This window comes from Anopheles funestus, chromosome 2RL, assembly GCF_943734845.2.
Source record: "Anopheles funestus chromosome 2RL, idAnoFuneDA-416_04, whole genome shotgun sequence".
NCBI classification, from domain to species: domain Eukaryota; kingdom Metazoa; phylum Arthropoda; class Insecta; order Diptera; family Culicidae; genus Anopheles; species Anopheles funestus.
In genome coordinates, this window is record NC_064598.1 from 58,621,450 (window position 1) to 58,644,668 (window position 23,219).

General features: G+C 37.3%; 1 protein-coding gene across 4 annotated transcripts in view; it reads left to right on the plus strand.

Moving 5' to 3' along the window:
* The first annotated feature begins 16,094 nt into the window (after positions 1-16,094).
* LOC125764264 (roundabout homolog 1) overlaps positions 16,095-23,219 on the plus strand; it is a 35,739-nt gene continuing 28,614 nt past the window's right edge. For 3 of the 4 annotated variants that reach the window (XM_049428297.1, XM_049428299.1, XM_049428298.1), the window contains exon 1: positions 16,095-18,823. The gene's annotated coding sequence lies outside the window, so the exon portion shown is untranslated. The other variant, XM_049428296.1, reaches the window with a different exon arrangement.

A 23,219-nucleotide genomic window follows, 5' to 3' on the forward strand; every position in this document is an offset into this window, starting at 1 on the left:
AACGGGTTTTTGTGAGTTGTTGGTTAAGGCGCCACATGTCTACGAATGGAATGATTGAGGAGACATTTTGCTTAGCCGACAAGAAAAGATTACATGCTGCAAGAGATTTCATTTCTTTTTCGCTAGTACAACTTTCTTCGGCTTATTCCAAACAGCAACATTTCCCGTTCCGTTTAGGTTTTTATTATATCTCGCTTAGGCAGGAGCTGGCACCATTTATTCAATAGTTCCAATGGGATAGCAGAAAGCATAACGTCTACAGACTCCTTAGTTTATATACATTTGTCAAATTGGCAAACCGCCCGAAGCGAGTGGCAATTATTAAGAGATAATAATAAAAATAAATTATTCCGTGATTGCTGGGAGTGTTCGCAAATTACATCATGGTACATTTGGAGTGAGAGTCGGAGCATGTGGAAAATATATTTTTGAGGTTTTTCTGGTTATAGTTTCGGAGAAAACAAAAAGCAAATGTCTTATCGAGCTACAAGCTTTGCAGAAGACAATCGCTACAGTTGGCTTCGTAGTTTAATGGAGTGCTAATTTGTTCTATAAATTATCAGGCAACTTGTTTTTTAAACAATAAACAGAATATCGTCGAAGTGTTTCGTTTGGGTGTACCTACAATGATTTTCGTACATTTTTTTCAATGATGATTTTTTGTTGAAAACCTATTGAAAAAAATACTTGAAGATCGTGAATTTCTGAACATATTAAATTTTCCAAATTGAAAATAATATTTGGAATCTGTTTGTAATTGCGAAAAAATATAATATTTTGGTAGGTTCACAATCCTTTCTATCGTCAAACGGTTTAAAAATTCGTTTACTATTTTGTCTTGACAAACAACACGATGCTGCAGAGATAGCGAGAGAGAGAAAGATAGATAAAATTAATGTTTTCCTTTTAACGTTTCGGTATTTCTTTACTGCTAAAGGGTGTTCATTTGGTGAGCGAAATCCAATTAAGATCCGTTACCATTGGTATGTGTGCGTGTATCCAGCCCGGAGTATTAATTTGATTATAATTCATTAAATAATTAGCAATTTGTGGGTAAACCGCAATTAGCCACAGTTGTACCAACGGGCAAATGTTTGAGGATTGTTTGCTTTTGAGAAACTTTGTGTGTATCGCAGAGCGTCGTTAGAAACAAATATGATTCGAAAGGACACGGGCAAAAAACTATATCAATACAAGTGTTGCAACAAGCGAATTAAGCTAAATTTGCTACTGATTGATACTACTGGAAGATGAAACATTTTGAATAATATTTTTACACAACACACATCAAGAAGAATAACAAATATGAAACATACAATCAAAGGCAACGTACATCCTACCACCATAAGCCTGGATGGTGCGTATACATATAGGTATCACAGTACTACTGTAGTCTTGTACGTTATGGTAACGAATTAACTCTATTACATTCCAGCCTCAAGGGAGAGAAAATTTTGCAGAAACAAAACCGCAAGAAATCGTAAGAAGCGTACTCTCTGTTTTCAGTTTGGTTTTTCGAATTAATTTCAAACCACATTTTCGTCTACGTTTCGAGCAAGAATTCAAACTAAAGGTTTGGGATCGGTTGGATAAAGCGAACGTAATCCTTTCGGAAAATCCATTAAATCTAAAATTGGCATGCTGCGGTTTCAGTTTATAACGGTTAGTGTTAAGTTACACAAGAGCTGCTTGCTTGAAATATTGCACCTCTCAAGTACGACATTGTTACGGTTTAATTAAAGTTTTCGCCAACTTGTAAAAATTTATTAAGAATTGAAAATTGTCTAATATACATACAAACTTTTATCTATTACCATGTTTTCTAACTAGAACAGAAGAATGTGGTAGACTTGGCATAATTTTCATAAAAAAACAAAGCAAAACTATCCTGTTGGGTGCAAAGTTATAAAAACTGTAATTCACCAAAAGGAACTTCGAAAACTGTACGATATGCAATTATAACACTAAATAACAGTCATATGAATATAATAATATGCTTAATTTTCCTATGATAAATTTCTCGTGCTGAAATAAAGAGGGAAATGCGCTCAAGTAAAGAATTGAGCATGTTTAATAGTTTAATGGTAAAACATTCCACTTTGTTTGATCAATAATTGCGCAGTGCAGAATCATGAACAATAATAATTCTACTAGAATTAAACAATACGCTATGCTATAATGTGTTGTTTGGTTGCTTACAATGCGTTCGTTAATGTACCATAATTTAATTGGGTCACAGGTACTAAAAAATATCAATCGGAACTTATTAATCGTCACCAGCAGTTTGAATAAGAAATAAGGTTCTTATACTGTAATCAGCAGTTTAACACTATTCAACTCACTTTGGAACATTTATTTTTCATACAGCGAAAGCTTGGTTAAAAATAAATAATGAAATAAATTACTATTTAGTCACTGACTTTTTGTTCGCTGACAAGCTGAAGGTCAATCCATGCTCTTCGATTCCTTTGAGTATGAAATTGAACAGATGCAAGTGTTGTTTTACTTTAGCAATACGCAGAACCCTTTTATACAGACGCACACATCATTTAGTTGCCTAATTTGAAGCTTGCGGTGATTAAATAGAATCGCTGCATGGTACTGCGAATTAAATAGAATAGATTTAGTTCGCATTCGTCACTGTCATTGATGTGACTGATGTGATATATGCATGTACAGCAGACGTCACGACGCTCTCCCAGCGGAACGGTATTCTTGTTTTTGGAAGGGTGCAGAATCTTTCAGCGATCCGCCCATTTGCTGTTTCGAAGCTAATCAAATTAAGCTGCACAGGCAGACGACCGAAACGCAATGATTCCGATTTGATGAATATTTGACTACCTCTTTACTGTCGAAGTTGGTTAACCTAGGGAATTTGTAATTTTGTCATCGTTTTTAGAACAAATGCTTCAACTAGTGACAGTTTAAGCGGTTTAACAGCGTTGGTGATAATGTCCCACACAACAAACATTTGATCCGTATGCATCTAAGGATTGCTTAAATGTTTGGTTTTTGTTTTATCTGTACGAGAAAGTATTGAATGTTGTCAATAAAATGTTTTTACGAAAGGTGCGTAGGAGGTAACGAATCAATCATGGGGCAAGTAAATCCCAATCAATTTGAAGGCCTTTAGAAATGACACCAAAAGCTGTTTTGATTATTTATTTTTCTTTTAGTCTACACGCGAGGAAAAACAATCACAGCGGCATTACCATTGTATCAGTAAATGATTGACGTATCGCACATAGGCCAATTCAACCAGCATATTTTGATGGTGCAATCAAATATGAAATAGTCGTAAATACGTTTACACTTTTAGGAACAAAACCGGGTTTTACAATAAAAAAGGATTCATAAGTGAAGCATGAAACTAGTTTCTCGTCCAATCTAGATGACTCTCTCTGTACAAACATAGTCGAATATCAGTGTTGGATAGAATTCAGAATGTTTAATATTATTTCTTTATGAAAGCATTTCACGCATTCCAATGGTATTTGTTTTCTGTATCTGTTGAAAGTTTTCAAGCTTTTATAATCGATAAATAGAATTTGCTACGCAGCAAGCCCGCATCGTTTCGACTGAGTGAACCAATATCAAGATCCAATCAAACAAATCAGAGGAAGTAAATGAAAGTTATCTCACACCAAAGGATTCGTTGTCAAATCGAAACACATTTGTTGATGCTAGTTTCAAAAATAAAATGAGTACGCGTGTGGCGCCTATTTTGCTCTCTAGACGAATGCCATAGTTAAGAGTTTGTCACTTTATATTGTGCACAACAATTATCGCTAATTATAAGAGCATAAGTAGAGTATACCCCTGTTGATACTTTCACACATGAACATGTGAGTGTGCGGTATGTGTTTCTTCAAAGAGCATTTTTTAATGGTATGTTGGTGGGTTTTGCTACGTGACACTTGCATGTTTCGCTATGCAATTCCCCATTGCCCAACAATTCCCCATTGTGGCTGTATGTACTTGAAAGTAACAATTGGCAGCAATTTGGTTGAACTCATTATTTTTCACTTAGCACAGTTGTGCTCAAGACACGCCGTATTCGCTGTTCACAACATACGTTGTCCTTTTGGTCATTACCATGCAATCAGTGAATATATTTTGTGATGGTGTTATTTTCGGATGCAGCGATTTTTACTTTCTTCCCATGAACAACAGCAGAGGCAAAATTTAAATAAATTGGAAATGGTTTTGTAATTAATATTAAATTCAATACTATCAGATAAAAACCCATTTTTTTAACGAGGTGATAATGAATTGTTTTGTATTGAATTATGTCAGGTTTTTTTTAAATTTTAAACAGCTGCATTAAACTGTATTTAGGCATTGTATTGCACAAATAGCCGAAAAACCCTATGCTTTTACTATAATTTAGTTATTCATCAGTAAAATCAATACGATTCGTATAAAGCAGCGCAGAACACAGGAAAGCAGTTGACAACAGTCATCAACGAAAGAGAAATGAAGAGCGCAGCAAAATTGTCAATCAATATCAAACAAGCGATGATTATGTTGGAACAGTATAAAGATATATAAATGAAACAGATAGAACAAAAACAAAAACCCACTCTTCGCATACACTCTCTTCAGTGGATATTTTTTCTTGCTTCTTGCCCAGTGGGAGATGAAAAAAGTTTGCTACTTACAACGAATTTCAATATTTGTGATCCAGCTAAGTCTGCTGGGGAGATCAAATTTACTTTTTCATCGTGGGAATAATCAATGGTTTCGTCATTCCATTAGACACAGAACACGAAAAGTGGAGTATCACGTTGGAACTAATTTTGAAGAAATTTTTTATTTTTAGCCCGGTTATATCTTTCACTTGGCGCACAATATTAGCTTTGATTTTGATTAGTTACGGTTAGAAGCAGTTTCTAAACTAGGTTTCAATAAAAAGAAACTATCGCCAACAATTATGGTTTGAACGAATATATTAAAATAAAGCAATATTCAGTTAGCGAAGTAGTACTAATTTATATTAAGCATTTTATTAACATTAATAAAGACAGAATTTTCCTTAATAAGTGATTGTAGAGTAAACTTTGTTGATGTGTTCTGTAAAGTATATAATGCAATATTTTTACTGGAAAGCACACTCGCACTTTATATATTTAATCTAACGGATAGCTGCTTCACGGAATCTTTCCGATCATCAAATAAATCACTGAAATCTCTCAAAAGTTTCCTCACACTCCCATTTAACGCACAGGGGTTTGAAACATTTGTCAATGTGAAATGGGAGGATGCTTTCTTTGAGGAAAATTAAAACGGCGTCGCTTGATAACGACCCTGACACGCGACCGACGGTGGTCCAATCGCACGGTGCGTCTCGATTCCCATGAACCTTGCTGTTACATCAAGAAGGTTTGTCCGTTTAATCTATTGCCAAAAGTATCAACACGTTTCATTTCGTTACAGTTTGTGTTGAGTAGCGTTCAACGATTGTGCATTTTTAGGGTTACAGCGTGGAAATAAATCGCTCGAAAGGTCGTGGTGTCTTTTCAGTATTTTTTACGTACAAGTATATCGGTGTTTTCCATGATGTACCGCGAGATGCAATTTCTGCAGTTGAATGGGCAGGAGTAAGGATAGCCATGCAATTAGAATTGAAAGGTTTCCCTTTTCCGGATTTTGCGCTTATCGCATACAGTGGTTCTGTTGTGTTGGGATTGTATGGACGACTGCCGATGGTTTATATTCATCAAGATATGTTTGATACACGCGTCTAATCAATGTTACATTTCGTTAATGAACAAGATCGGGTAGATAAAATGTCAAACATAGCTCATAACATTTACAAAACTGCCAAAAGTAACAAGAAATGTTGAATGAAATAATTTCGTTGCATGAGTTTACATTTTAGTGCTAAATATGTGTATGCTGGTCAATTGAGTGCTAATAATAAATAACTTCAAAATTTCACCAGTGTTGTGCAGATGTCGTTGCATCAGCTTATTTTATAAAATTACTCGACTGTAGTACGCATAATGCAGGATATCTGTTTTGAATTAGGTATAGAAAATTGACGCAGTCATAAAAATCAGAATCGTTGTACTTTAATGCTGGTGCGTGTCATCAAAATATCGTCTGCCAATGAGTGACACTCGGAAGGCTTGATGGTGATATTCGAAAACGTTCTTGATTTTCTTTGCGTATACATTACATTTGGAACAGAATTTATGTATGAACGGAGTTGCGCACGCTACACCAAGTGCCAGCGTAACGAATATACGATCGAAATATATTTAGCCGTTGACTGAGATGCAAAAGTGTGTCAATGTGAATAGGGAGCGCGCTGTTTGAGACAAAAAAGGCAAAAGGGATCTTGGAACCGTTTAGTTCCAGATATGGGAAAAATGCGCTGCCAAACATTACCGAGGGTAGAGCGTCAGAACGCAACTACGTTACACATTTCAGGTTCAATTTTACATGGTCGAATGGTAACACGAGTGGTCGAGGCAAAAACTTTTCGAAGGGAAGAAAAATGTTATAAATTTATAGCGGGTACATGAACGCATCAATTGCTTGCGGAAAGATTGGAATTTCAGACCTTATTTTTCGTCTTTCGATGTGCGAAAAATTGGTGTTGCAATCAACGCTCAGTCGCTGTAGAGTTTGTAAAGGAAAACTCGAAAAAACATCGAACAGAATGGGCAAAACCATGGGCAAAGTAGAATGACAGAAGATAACTCTGACTACCTGTGCTTTCTGTCAAATGGGATCCGAAGAAACATCTGCTGCCAGCATTCACCAAAGTTTCGACGAGCAGTAATAAATCACTCGTTTGTAATGAGAAAATAAATGTAGAAAAGATGAAACAGGAAAGAGATTTCCAAAGATGCATACTGTAAAGCAGTTTTCCAATTGCATTGATCCTACGTTGCTTTTATTGTAAAATTTTAGTAGAAAAAGGTGAAACCCGAAAATGTTTCGTAGAACGTTGACAATGCTTTTTCGCATAGAAGCTTTTCAGTACTGTTCAGCACCGTTGAGATGCTGTCCTTTGAAATTTGAACAAAACCTTGACACCTTTCATTAATATCAGGTATTAATCCTGTTGTAATCCTGACACGGGATGCGATAGATTGGGAATGTGACGGACGGTTAACAGTGAAGTGGCCATAGCAGGGTCTCATCTGTAAAGAAATATGCAGCATTTTTACAAGTACTTTAACTTGGACCGAATTCTTTGAAATTCTAAACATCTTTTAACCTTGGAAATTGTTTAGTGCTTCATATTTGCTGCAAGTTTTCAGTAATGGTGTTTCGTCATGAGGCTTCTAAATATAACATTGTAATGTATATGTATGTATATTCGTTTGATAAAGATATTATTTAACGAATTTTTTGATAAATTACGATAAAGGGATAACTCCTACGAATTTGTCAAGGCGCTTTAATTTTATTCCATTGTTTATATTTTTATTTCAATATATTGCACAGCTAGAACATTTCAAAACACGATAACCACAAATATTAGCAAAATTTCTCTTAAAATATTGATAAGTGAAAAATGTATGATTCCGCTGATGTTAACCCATTCATTCATTACGAACCTGTTCTTTCAGTTACTCACTCCATTTTATCACTTTGTCACCACTTCTGAGTTTTGATTAATGAATCTTGACGTAGCGTTCTATCTAACGCTGAAGAGTGTTTTTATTTCCGTTGGGAAGGAACCCAGGCAAGAATCTAGAAAGTAGGTTCCTTTTAATTGATTGAAAAGCAATTTCAAACATGATTGTAAATTGTCCGACCAACAGACCAACAGAAAATTTCGTACGTCAGAAAAGACGAATCGAAAAATAGTAAAAATTATCGCTATCGATATCATAATTATCTAAGATTTACATCTTCTGTGATTTATTTACTTAAAAACTGCTTTTCATAAACACGTAATTGAGTATAATTTAATCCATAAGTATAAACATATATTTTGCTCATAAATGATAAAAATCTAAATTAAAGAAATGAATCATAACAAACAGTATAAGTATTGCCCAAAAGCTAAAGCTTTATATCATTTTCTTTAAGAACAAAACTTCATAAGAAATAAACATGATGGAAAAAGTAGACAAGTGAAAGGTGAAGTTACTTTGTAACTTCTGGATTGCAGTACTTACGTACTTTCCCTAACTTTCATCATTTGGGGAATGCATAGCAAAAGTTAACATAGGTGAATCTCTTCAGGGAACTATAAACGAAGTTTTGTGAAGATAAAAACAATACAGAAGTTTCTCTCCTTTCTTCACTTGGGTATTAATCTCCTTTCAGATAACGAACGTCAATTGCGACTAGTATCGGAAACAAGAATGATACATGAAACAAGTATGATATATACAATGAAGTACTAGTGAAATGTCAACCAGATAACTGGATGAAGTCGATTAGATTAATAAAATTTGTTACTACAATATTGTTGATTTTTCGAATTTTTCTATGTTAAACGTCGCTTAGCTGGTAACAAAAAATGATGACATTAAAACAAACATTAAAACAGACTCTTGTATAATATAGATTTCTTAGATATCACAAAGCTCATGAATCATCATCATTTTAAATGTTGGTGAATACGATCTATGCTTACTTAGAAAAGATTAGAATATATTTCGTACCAGGTACTACTTCATTCTTTTTTTGCTAAGCTACAGAGGTGAATGGAAGTGCAGTTCCACTTCCATGTAGTTTTTAGTGTGTTTTTTTGTCTTTAATTGTCCAGTCCTGAAATGAAAATTAAAGCAATGTTGAAATGGAAACTGTGCAAAAACAACCATTTTCATTTGCTTGCTTGCTCACTTTTCAACCAAATGTATAAAAAACAAAACATCAAAGATTCGCAGATGAAAGATCTGCTTTTAAATATTTAATTAGACTGCTAAATGTTTGGATCCATTACGCTATTTGGTTGGTAGCGTAGTAAGTATACCGTGTTTTTTTTATTTGTTTTCAACTACGATGCTTCGTTTGAGGTTTATTTCATGGTATTTCTAGTTGTGAAATAAAATATTGCCGAAAATCTTGACACATTTAGTTTCTTCCCACTTCAAAAACATCTGCAACCAGTATGATGGTGATTTATATAACGATATCAATAGCCGATCCGGAACAGCTTTATCCATACGGAGGGTGTTAGAGTCCGCTTAGTCTTTCATGTGTTCTGTTTAACCCATGGTAGAATGGGCATTCTTGTAACACTTTCAGGTACGCACACGTATGCGTCAGCCACAGTTGGTCACTTGTGATGAAAATCACGTTTATCACTCCTGGTTTTGGGGATGTATCGGAGTTTTCTCCAACCCTTACATACGGTCAATGGGAATGGGATTTGTGTCCCACTGTTTTATCATGTTGCCTTCGTAGGCGGTTCGTCTTTGGGACGATGTGAAGACGTTCAGTCACAATCGCGTGCCCTTTTCCGGGCGCAGCTGCCGCTTGCTGGCAAGGAAATCAATTTATTTCGTTTCGAAGTTGGAAATATTGGCAATTGGTTGGTTATCGCTCGCCGTGCGGGTTTGTTTCTGATTTTTCGTTTGATTTAGATTAGCAACGTAATTGCTATAAATAAGGTCCCAGGTTCCTTGCTGCCTGTGAATGAAATTGGGGACGTGCCCTCCCAGGAGCATCCGATAGTAAAGACGACTATGAAGGATGAAAAGGAAATGTTTAGTTTTATGGTTTCGGAATAGAAAGGACGGATGAGGATGATGGAACGGGTTGGTTGCATGTGAAGGAATTTTTCCGATCTTGGACCATCAGTTCAAAGTTGAATAAAAGGGGCAAAGTTTAGCTCCATATGTGGCAAATGATTGAAGTTCTTTCTTTGTTTTCTTAATGTGGGGATAGGGATGAGAAAATACATCTTGGATACTGTAAACTTTAAACGACTAATCAAACCACATAAATATAGCACGCACATGAACAAACATGAAAGCAATTTTCTTTGTTTTTCAATTTCAATTTCGGCCCAACATTATTGATTTTTTTTATTTTCATAAAGAATGGGTTTTGTCGTATTGCCCGTCCTATTAAGTTAATATATGCAAATATTATATTTTGATGATATTATAAATACGATGTTATATGGCTTATTACTAACTTGTGAAAGTGTGAAATGCATAACACTTTCAGAAAATTTTCAGCAATGATAAAAAACAGCCACTCAATAACTCATTCTTCAAAAGAAAAAAAACAACCCCGACACACTACTTCTATTGCGACGAGTGTGAAGTGGTGAAAGGTGAAGCTCCAAAACATGGTAAAATTGAAAAATGTTTTGTTTTCATTCAAATGAAGCTAAGCATGAACGCTCTAAACACGACGGTTCAATTTGAACAATGTTGATAGTTAATTGCGACTACACATGTAATGCTTGGCATGTCACCCTCCTGTGAAAGGACCCTTGAGGAATCGAAAAATCCCTTTCCTATACGGGGTGTCTCGCAGAGCATGCTAGACCAGTTCTTTAGCAGTGTTCGAACTTTCACCCTGACATTAATTTTCATACATAAGTAGGGTGAAAGATGCATTGCTTCAAAGGTGCGTACAGTTGAGAGTCAAAAAAAGCGAAATCGACTCAGGACGTCTGAAGGGATGTCGTCTAGAACTGCTGAAGGGTGTATGGATTTATTGGGTAAAAAACATTTAAAAATAAATATTGTCATTATTTTTAATATCCGCTTTGCTAGCGCATCGAGCATTGAGCACAACATGGTAGCTTGTGGCGATTGTCACAACGGGGCACATAATAACAAACGTCTCTGGATGACAGTAAAAAAAAAAACAGGGAGCGAAAGGAAATCCGTGAAAGGATGGTGACGATGACGCAGATCCACGCGCCGTTGTTAATGGATGCTGTTCCGCAAGGGACATTGGATGAGATAGATCTACGCAGTTGCAACGATTCCGGTAAGAAGTCATAGTGCTAGACTGTAGTTTCCTTGTATCGTTGAAGCTGGTCGGTGGCCATGGCTTTTCGTTCCATGTTATCCATTTCATGTTACATTCGGATCCGGAAGGCATTGCGCTCATCTGGCATCATAGTGTGTACCCAAATATCTCGCCTATTAAGGATCAACGAGAGGATTTTAGAAGGGTGACTCACAAAGCAGTTGTCACAAGTTTCATTACTGTTCTCTACGCGTGTCTACAGTTCAATAGCTTTTACAGCAACGTATCCCTATTCCCAAAAGAAAGTAGTAATAGAACTATTTCTTGAACAAACGCTTAACATTAAGTGTTCCTGTTGTCTCATAAGCCACAATTAAGTAATTTTGCAGCAAGACATATTTTAAATTTTAATGCTTTACTTTTAAATGTACCATTCCCCTGTGAACTTTAAGTTTTTAGACACAAAAGAACAAAATTCAAAGAAGCAAGTCCTATCAGCGACGTCTCACTAGATACAATAGCCAAAACCATCAACATGTTGAGTAGTGTTTGTGATGCGGCCTATTGCTATTGTAAATAATGACCAGGTGTCCTTCAGGCAATTTAAAGTATGAAACCGATACGCCATAATAAGGGACTTGGGAAAGAAAAATGCAAATCTACACAATATAAAACGATGCCAAAAACCGTTCCATTCCATAGTTCCAAACTGAGTCGAGGAAAAGCTGAAACAAAACACTTCCATCGCCACAGGACACATGTCCACCTACGGTGTGCTATGCTCTATTTGCTGCATAAAGAACTGCACAATTTGAGTTTTTGTTTTCTGTTCTGGCTGTTGTGACGAATAACAACGCACAGGCCTTTTTTACAAGAGATGTTCTTCAGCAGCAAGAGGTTTTCTTTTTTGTTAAAAGAAACAATCCACTTGAAACAACGCAAGAGAATATACAAAAATCACCCACTTGCTTATCTCCCGGAGCGACATCCCACCGAGCACCGAGCAACTGGAAGCGGGTTTACGTTTCGGGTTGGGTTGGGACAAAATCGGTTGAAGTTTGGGACTGAGTTTAGCTCAATGATTCTTGTTTTGTTTCGAAAGAACGGTTACATCGGGTGCTGTGTGCTACATTTTGTTTTTGCAAAGTCCAAACATTCTTCCTCCCATTGTTAGGGGTAACATAGTATTTATGTGCAATCCCAAGGCAATCATAAGCGATTTTGTGTGAAATTTTGACATAAGCGTGTAACACGATCTCCCCAGAGATACGTGATACTATCATGAAATGGTTGGTTAGATGTGCTGCGTGTTCTAGCTCTAGCTCCAAGCATTCGTTTCAAAGAAGTCCCAGGATGGATTGGCACCAGAATCCCTGCACCTTATTTGACGGGGATGAAATATCACAAGCCAAGGACGGTGTAGGACCTTCGCAGCATCACATATACATACTTTGAACCTGCGATTTGGTTATCAATCTTAACTGTATATTTTAGCAAATATAGTCTAATTTATTGAACGAAGCTTTATGTTTTTATTAATTATCAAACTTCGTTTCTGCGCCGCGACAGCCGTACACGAAAGTCTTACGAGTGAACCATTGCTTGTGATTGGATTTATTATCGATTACTTATGCTTTTCAAATGTTTCAATGCTTTTCACTCTGTAGTGTGATACATTATTTTTGTTTCTATTTTCACTCTATATTTGTTGCCACCCTGTAGTGCAGATTTTCCCAGGATTGCATCAAGTTGATGCTAGGCGGAAGGAGAACTGAGTGGTCCAATAATTGGCACCCTCGATTACTCGATTTTCGTCATATGGCTTTTGCGCGTTCTGCAGATGGGACACTGTTTAACTTGCAACATGCCGTGGCAATGGCGGTTGAACAAAAAAAAAACAGGGAACGTAATTACAAGGTCGTCACAAGCGCCTATGGCTGGGAAATCGAATGGGAATTGAATTACTTTTCTATTGCCACCTTCATCATGTTTCTCGAGGGATTATCGTGCGTGCGCACATACACCCCACCGTGGATGCGTTTGCAAGTTGAGATTAGGACTCGCAGGGGTTCGGTCCGCTGCCTGCAACAGCTGAGTGCTCGAGAAAACTGTCGAGTATTGTTTGATTTTTAATGGTCTCTACAGATGAGTGGCTATTGTTTCGTATGATTAATGGTCGTACTTGTGTGAAATATTGTATCGTACCGTCTTACGCCATGATTGTACCACAGAATAATAAGTATTTTGCATACGTTTAATGATTAGTGATTGAACTTAAATGCTATTTTTTTTATTTACGATAGAACAACCAGGCGATATGTTTAAACAGTTACATATTATAATGATTTGATTATTAGATTGTTGTTACTACCACATTCGTAGATTACACAAATAAAGTATGTTAATTTAGTATGAAAATGTAAACTTTAAATTCGTTTGTCGAATGGAGTACAATATAATTTTCGTTGGTTATGGGAATATACACACAGTTTTATGGATACAACGATTTAGGGGGGCCTCTTGGTACAGATTATGGACGTAAGCTTTCAGAAAAGTACTCAGCAGTGCCATCGTCGGCGCTTGTGATAGTTTTACTGCGCACACACCTCTTCTTTCGTCATACATTCCTATTTTGAAATCGGTCCAAAACCATTTTAGAAATGACTGTTTGTTTCTACGCCTTGTTCCTGTATTTTAATGAAACTCGCATTACCGCACTAGCGTGTCATGTCGTTCAAGTGGTTTCTACTTATCATGCACCTACGTTCCTGCAAGTCAAATGCTTCACAGCACCAAATACTTCACGACAGGAAGCGATAGAATATTCCTAAATTCAATGCGGAGGGATGAAGCACGGTGAAGAAAAGGACTGCAACCATATTTAAACACGCAGTGTGAAGACACAAGCTTAGCCGATTGAGGACTCGTGTAAATATAGCATGTTCCGTTCCCGCTCAACTGTAGCGGTCTGTTCAGACATGAGTCTCCGTCTCCCTTCTTTTCCCAATCGACCGCGAGTTGTCAGCTGTTTGTAATAGAGAGTTGAGATTTTGGGTTCTGAAGTGCCGCGACACATCTTCGATGGAAATGTCCAAAAGTCCCTCCCCTTCCCGCAAATGGTTCCGCGTTAACGTTCCCTTCACGTGGCAGCGCAGTGGATAATGAAAGTGTCACCAGGGGGCACACAACACTAACCTTTTACTAAATCCCGCACACGTCCTGAACATTAATAGCACCAGCTCACGAGTTTCCGTTCGTTGCATGGTGCACATAATTTATGTAAAATATATATCGCTAGTTAAGCAAGCTTCCATTTTCAAGCTTCTCATGTACAATCACTACACACCGTACGTGGAAGGAAAAGCAGCTTCCTAAGGCGCATAAATACCCAATGACTATAACATTTCTTTGTATTATAGTGATTCATTCATTTAATTGCAACAGTGTATGGTGAATACAATTCGCGGTCGTTATTGAAATGATGCTGTTATTGAAATGAAAAACACAAGACTTGTGCAGTTAAAGTTTGTGGAAGAAAATAATTTTCAATCACACCAGCTGGTGCAGGTAGTCATGGTTGACCCAGTGGCACTGTGTCTGTCACGCTAAATTTTATCAGCCACTTTCCGGACGGCTAGGAGTGCTGTGATGTATACGACTGCTAACGGCAGGTCCGACGTGATGAAGCTGCTCATGAAATCTTCGCACATTCATCCTCCGTTAAGGGCTCTAAAGAGCTTATTGATTTCGAGAAAACGAACATAAATTAACGAGCTAAATAACTTAATCCCTCCCGTTTGCCGAGGAAGGTTCCGATCCAGCAACAGCTAGGCGTCGGCGTTGAGTGAAAGCGAAACTCAATGGGATGGAGCTACTGCTAATGCAGCTCAAGCAAACGCAAAACAAAAACACTTTGAACAAATGGAAGAAGATGCTTATGTCAACATAAACATGACATAATTTTTAATGTCAAACGGTTGACAAGGAGTCGAAAAACGGAGTATCGCGCGCTTTTGAAATTGATGGGTCGATCTATGGCCTAGGAGATTTGAAGTGGCTTAACCGAACCAAATTCTATGCTGGCGCTGGTGAAGATACATTTCGAGTATTACTAGCACGGGTACATTTATTTGTTTGTAGTGTGTGTTTTTTAAACATATTCCTACATCCTGCACCCAACTTCAGTGTCATTTGCTTAGATAGAAAATTAAAATAAATTTTCAGACATTGCAAGACATTAATGTCCCAGGAACATTCTCTGTATAAATGAATAAATGCTTGTAAGCTACCATGGTTTGAGTTTTGTTGAAGCATCGAAATTGAACAATATCTTTACATACTTCAGTGGCCTTACAGATACGTGAAGTGCTTGCATTCAGACACACATTAAAAGAAAATAGAAAAATGTTCGGTTAGTATAAATAAATGATCCCTGTACATTCCAGCTAATAAACGCAAGCTAATAAGCTGCTACCATGCAGAATTCATTAAAGTTAATCCATGTGTAATGATAATTAGGCGTATATCAGTGAAAGATTACAGAATAAAATTCCTAATGAAAGGTGTGAAATTAACCGAATATTATTAGTGATATTCCAGTTCACACGTTACCAGCTGGCCAAGTAACGATCATACCATTTCGCTTTTTTTCATTCCACTGAACCAAAAAGCCGACCAACAATAAGCCCTGGTCATAAAACTGAACAACCGTCCAGCATTTCTAGAATTCTAATTCTTTCTGTCCGGCTCTAAAGGACACTCAAGGCAATAGAAAATGATTCTCAAGGATCTGTCCGATTCAGAACAACAGAAAGGTGGTAAAAAGAAATCTACCAAAAACCCTCATAAGCGTGCAGCTTGGGCATAAGACGAGTGCTATTAAACAGTGCAATGCGCCGACAAAGACCTTGCCCAGAATAAAAAAAAGAATATTCGTTATCCGTTTCTTTAACTGAAAATTTTTAGGGTCAGCAATTGTGTTTGTTTTTTCTGTTTTCGACCTTCGGTGTGATTTTTACCTGTAATGGGATAAAACTGTTTTAATAAGTCAAGCGCATCATGTATTGTGAAGATTTGCAATAGGTTGAGGGAATAGAATGTGTTTGTATTGGGACACACACCTGATTTAGAAAAAAAACAACAGCAAAGTAAAGTAGTATGTTGAGCAGCTAATAAACCATCATATACATCAATCTTGCGGTCTATGTAGTGTATTGATTTCAACGTCATATTATGCACCTATTCCAATTATACCTATTTATAATAATTATTTAAATTCACCGAGGGCGGCCCAGTGGTGTATGTGATAAACGGCGCTGGTTCCACACGGCAGGACCGGGTTCAAATCCCATCCGGACCGTCCCTCCGTAGCAAGGACTGACTATCCGGCTACGTGGTAAAATAAGTCTCGTAAGCCAGAAATGGCCGGCATGATCTCAGAGTTCTTTACGCCAAGAAGAATTATTCAAACTTGGTACCGAAATAGGCTTAGGAAAAAATAAATAAATTTATAAATATTGTTATTAAAACACCACCTAAGAATGTCATTTAATAATTAGGCAATTAAGAATTAAGGACCCATTGGTCGAATCTTTTCCATAAATCAACTTATTTCTATTGCTTAGATATTTCCGCTTTATTGTTTTGTTTTGCGGTTTGCTATCCGAAACATCTTCCTTTCACTTGGCGCGATTGGCGTTGCAATTGATTTTGATGTGGATTGCCATTCAAAGCGTCTGTTTTCAACTTTCTACTTTTGAGCATCATCGTATGAGTTCATCAGCAAAATGTTGTCAATAAAATGTCGCTACCGTTTGGACGTCATACTCGAAACAAAGAACCAAACGGAAGGGGTATTCGCATAATAAAACATATTTTAATCCGTTTTAAACCGATTTTGTGGTATTATGTGTTATTATGGCGATACCGTCACCATGTCGACAGTTGCCGGTAGTGCTGGCGTAGTATGTTGACGATACTGATGAGAGTATGATCACGGGCCGTATGATGATTATGATAAGGCTCCACAGATCCTGCGCTACTTGTGCAGGAGTGTACCGCACACTCCATTCAAAGGGCGGAAACGTCCAGAATGTCCTCGTGCGGGAGTGAGAGATTAAATATGAAGGATAAAAAAATGAAGTTATGGTCGAAGGTTCCGAAAGGATGAACCGATAACTGGTTGTCAGAAGGAAAAAAACAAATTACACCGATATGCAAGGATACGCGTGGCTGTTCCTAGTGAGATAATAATGGACCATACACCCAAGAGACATTTTGCCTTTTCAGAAGTGGGGTGTTGCTGCCTATCACTGCAGGTGGAAGCATGCTATCGGCCTTTTTGGGGGTGGGACGGAATGAAAACGTGTGTCGTTTCAATTAAAGTTACGGTCATTAGGATTAATTTGATTATGTAGGAGGATTAGAAATGCGTAAAATCATCCTTCAGATTGTGTGTGTCGTAGATAGTTTTAGTTTGTATGTATGAGATGGTTATGATGTGATATCTTTGGATTTCTGGGTCTCCTGTTGCTGTTTATATAATAGTAGTTACTTCTGTAATACCTATAGTATTTTTTTAACTATAAATTGTAAGAGGTATAAATGTTGCAGTCGTTCTAAATCGTGTTTATGATAATAAACTGAGAAAGGATACAACATATTATTTTGTTTTAAATTTCTATTTTGTTTTCAATATCTGGGATACACACAGATTAGTATTTCCAGCATATGATCCATGCATTCATATAAACCACGACATCAGTAAGGATTTAATGACAGAGCAAAAATTTATTACCGGCTTTTACACGCTTTGTTTACGTTTTCAGGCAATCACTCATTCGGTGCTCAGTGAAAAAGAGTGACCTCCAAAGATGCCCATTTCCCTGGTTTTCCATCCATGCGATGCGTAATGCTCCCGGAAATCTGCTGCGTCGTGGCAAAGGAAACTTCTGTCAAGCGTAGTTCATGTAGACCCTTTTTGTTCGCCGGTTCATCCGCGCCGGTGCATGGCCGAAAGCCGATCCCGAGACGGAACAGCTGTTCGGGAATGCAGGGTTGGCTGATACGGTTTGAAAGCAACAAGCAAGAAATAAAGCATTTGCGCTATTGATATTTAAATTAAAAAACACACAATTTGAACAATTGTGTCCATGAATTTTTATACCACGCTGAACACACTAAATTAATAAAAAAAATATAAATATAAAAAAATGCCGTATCAAGTTGATCACATGCTAAAAAAACATACAATAAAATAAACAAAACAAAAATTATACGTTTACGATGTTTCTAGTAGATTTATCCAGATGGGATGACGACGGCGGTCGCATAAGAAAATAAGTAAGTAGTAATGGCCAAGCCGCATATATCAACGGAACATTATAGAATTGATGAAAAGATCTGTGTGCGATAAATTATTGTTCTTCTGCAGTGCATCTTGTTGAGTTTGACAATTAGAAGAAATGATTCTAAATACCATCGGTTTCGAAACCAAAACCGAAACTGAAAAAAAACTTTATCAAAAATAATACTAATCATAAGAAAAATAAGATTTTACAGTTGATAGAAGTGTAGATAATTAATATTTGTTCAAATGTAAGAGAAGAAACATTTCATTCAGCTACCGGAAATCATGTACGAGGTGCAAACAACACCGCTTTACTCTAGTAATATTATTTCACTCAAACACGGTGGAATTCGATGCCAACCCTGGATGTGCTGCGATTGGTGCCGGAATCGGCTCGGATTCGTTCGGCTCAAGGCGCCAGGAAAGGGCGAACCAGCATCACACGCAGTTGTTTGTCAGTCGTAGTTTGTCTTTGGAACCTGGTGGTTTCGTTATTCGGTATCCGCGTTAAAAATGTCGTGCTGTCGTTCATTGCTTGAATAGTGCTGCTACGGCAATAGCTGGTGTTTCGTGAGTTTTGATTGTCTTTAAACAACATCAAATAGTGTTTCAAACCTTGAATAGAACGAATGTCTATCAATAGTGTTTATGCGGTGAAAATAAAAAAAAGCATAACAAAGCGCACAGGCTAATTTCATTCGATGCGCTTCCTCTCAGCCAAACAAACACCACATCGTGATGTACTGAATACGCGGAGAATGCATCGTTGCGTGTTAGTAGTCGTTTCCCACATAATATGAAAATATTCTACTAAAGTATATAATAGTGCTGTAATTCCCAATCAAATGGCCCACCCCTCCGATAACCACAGGGTATGAAGCATGATGTTTGTGTTTCTCTACGCTATTTTCCATCGATTGTCGAATAATTGAATGCATTTGTGTTCATCATCATTGCTGCTACCAGCGCATTATGCCGAAGTGCATAATTATGTGCAAGAGTTGTAACAGTACGGAATAATAGTTTGAAAAGCAGAATATGTGAACCATAAAAAATGTATAGCTGGAGAGTGTATTTAATACAAGTTTCGTGATAATACATGTACGTTAACGCTATTATACTGTTTATAAATTAGTATATTAGTGAATGCAACGCAGTGCGTATGTGTGTGTGTCTGTGTGAATCGGTACAATGAATAAAAGCATAAATTAACGTAATAGATGAATTATGGTTCCTAAGGCTTGTGAAAGCGGTGCTCATCGTGCAGTTAGATAATGTAATATTTTTTCGATGGGAAAATAATCTGATTGTTACCAAGGAAACAACAAAGGCAGACATACAGCAAAGGATTATCCTTCGTCTTTATTGGCGGGAACGGTTTCTAGCGATATGCCATATACGTAACCACTTTCGTTGCTGGAGTTCTGAATAACCACGGTAAGCGCATGTGGGAAAGTGTTTACGCGAAGTCGAAGGAAGTACTTTTGGATTACATTTCATATCTACTCGAGTTTGCTCCCAATCCATCTGAGTGTTCGTATTTTTAGCAAAATAAAAAAAAGCAGTTCAGTTGATCATCAGTATATCGTCGTCCCAAGCTGTGCTGAATTTTTCTTTTGCAATATTCAGGCAGCAGGAAAGTATGATCAGCGCCACATTTAAGCGCCTGGCTATGAACAGTGAAAGAGGAGGAGTAAAAGCTTTTCCCTACGGAAGGATTAAGAACAAATTTTTCAGGATTATAAGGTGATTATTTGGAGATTTCTCTTCGTTTGGTGAAACTCTTTTATCTATTCTTTTTAGGTTTGCAGTTTTTCTTTTCGGCACAAATTCATTACGTAGAAAGTATTGTGCAAGTAATGCTAATTCTGAATCGTCGGAATGTGCAACCCAATAATGTGTTTGAAAACATGAAAACATTTTATATTTTATTACGTTCCAACATATTTAAAACAAAACTAATAAAAAAAACTATATTTTATCAAACTTTCTGTAGTAACAGTGTCAAATTCCATAACTAGCTGTGTCAGAATATTCAAAACCAGCCAAACGCCAGGACCGTCACAGTCAAAAGATTGTTTTTGTTTACCACGCCAGTTCGTGCAACAGGATACGGTAGTAGCATTAATGGCGACATTAATAAAATATTGTCATTGTAACCGTTCTTGATTGACAGATGAAGCAGCACACACACACACAGCACAGGGTCAGAAACAAGAAGAGTGATAGTAGTGTCGGGAAAGAAAGCAAAACATCTACGGGGTAGAAAAAGCTTTGGTTGAAAACGGAAAGAAAGAGCATGAAAGACGATCTGAACTCTTCTTAATTTTTAGCGGCCTCTTTGATGTCTATCTCGATGGCTTATTGCTCCGGCTGGTGTTACAACTTCCGTAGAAATTTCATGGGCTTGATGGGCATTTTATTATTAAAATATTCAAGGTTCTTTTTTCGTTGGGTGGCTTGGGAGCATCCAATACACATGATGGTTTCTTGTTTTTTTTGATGTGTTTGAGTTGGTAGAATATAGTTTAGTTTTGACTTATTTTAACTAACGCTCGTACACTAACATTACGTTACTGTTTTTTTATGTTGAAATTATGATTTTAGCTTTGATTTTTTAACAGAGAAAAGGAGACGATTTATAACTTAAGTAAAATTATGATACGTAACTAGCTTTGTGCAGTGCAGATAAGATTTAAGATAGATTCACTGTTAGTTTAAATGTTAAATGTTATTATATACAAACATTTGTATGCTCAAAATGTACCATAAATGCTCGATAGTGTTGGACATTCAGTTTGATAATATCAATGCGCTGTAATGGGTTAAACAATTTATACATAGTGATAAAAGAATAATATCTTATGGTTGTGGTACGAATTTCTTAGCGAAAATGTTTTACATGTTTCTTATTTCTTCTTTGTTAAAATATTCGTTTGGTTTCGCGAAAAAACTTACTGTCTTGAGCGAACAAAGCGAGAGCGATTAGTAACCGCACGGACAAATATTGACGCACAAGCTGTGCCTTACCCGGCTGATGGGAAAAGCAGCCAAAGGGCAATGCAATTATTGGCCCAAAACGGAACAGCACATGGTCGCGGATGATGAGATTTGCGATAGCCGCAGCAAACGCCGAAGTCGGCCTACAGCCGCGAAAGTTAAACAACAGACAACAGCCGGCAAGAAGTGATGAATCAGGGTTTTGGCGGGCGCGCTTTGTGGAGGCAGGGTAGTTTGCAGCTAAATTTCTAGAGAGTAGTCTAGGAACATAAAAATGGCTAAGCTTAGTTACGGATTCTAGCTAAACATTGGACTAAATGCTTTGCCTAAGGGCGCCACATTAGGATTCTTGTTGCGTGTTGTAGCTGAAAAGTGTTGATAAGATAGATGAACGATCATGCCAATGGCATTTGCTTGATTATAACTTTTTGCGAAGAATTTGATTAGCCTGCACATTTTGAACTTCAGCAACGCAGCACGCAGCTTGACTGATAACTACTTTAGATGTCTGCAAACGAGTTGCTAGATTAGTTAAGCATAGTTCACATTCGTCGTTATTAGTTTTGGTGTGCTGATTCTAGTTCGTTCTTCATGTAAATATATGGGAATAATAAGCATAGATGGGGTTGTTAAATTCGTTCATTAGGAATCGTTTGAAGAAAATGTTCTAATCATGCATTTCGTTCAATTTGCTCATTGATAATCATTTCAGTGATAAAATCTTGTTTTTTTTTCAATTCTAACAACGTATTTCTCGAAAAGTATTCACATGCTTTGTTAGTCATAGTTGAATGATGTAAGAATCATGTGCCAATTTGTTAGCGCATCCGTTGGACCCCACTCTTCCTTAAGATTGTTACTATGCTAGTAACTAACCAACAACTGAAAGACATGCTGGGCCCGAAAATGAGCCACTTGGATGTTTTTCCGTTCCCTCTTAAAATTTCGCAGGGCTTCCGGTTTGCATTGGTCATTAATCTTATTGCCAGATCAGCAGTAAAAACATATTCACCCTCTCGATACAATGGCAGCGAGGCAAGGAATTATTGTGGGAAAGGTCGCACTCGTTTGTTCCCGGTTTTTGGTACACTTTTTCAGCAGCTAGGCTTCGGCTAATCGTTCGGAATCGTTTGTATGTTTTCTTAGCACAAATGCAGACCAGCATGCAAGACCTTTGTAGTTCCTTTTTTTGTGTGTGTTCATCATGGCGAAGGAGGAATAATGTGTGTTTGCTTCGCACAGGATATCGGGGGTACAGCATAAACAAAATTTGGGAGTGGTTGGTTACGCACTGAAAGAACTGCAAAATAGTTCAGAGCTCTATAACCTTGCCCTATGATGAGATAGATAGGAGAGTTGGAAGTGGAAAGGACTTCAATTTTTGGGATTGAACTGGCCACAGCTGTGCTGCATGTTTTGTTTTCACATTTCTGTTTCTGTTTCTTCTCCTTTAACACTCAATCGATCCTTGATCAATGCCGTCGGTAATACTGCGTTGATGCTTTTTTGCGTAAGTGACGCAGACGAACGATAGCAATCCTGGCGTGGGAAGGTAAAAAATCTTACTGGGATCCCATAAATTAGCTATCGTCACCTATCTGGTATTTTTTGTTTGGTATTATCCCTGATTCGGACAGGAAACCCAGTGTCTGACGAAGCCATTTATCTCTCGACCCGATCGTCCATGCATTTTCGCATTTGCAATAGCTTGCAACGATTTCTTTGATCAAGGAACAACATGGCTGCTTGCATGTGAAGATACAAGTTTAAAAGATTTATTTCATGGTTTACCATTGTTTGCACATGATTCGCATGGTCGACACTATATAGAACGCTTCGTCAACAAGGACATTTTCAGCAAGAATGTAAAACAAAACAAAAAAATCCTCTCATCGTGTTAAGTGCATGAACGATCTCAGCTGTTACAAGGAAGATGAGCAAGTGACCGTTTTGTGTGTGTGGGGAA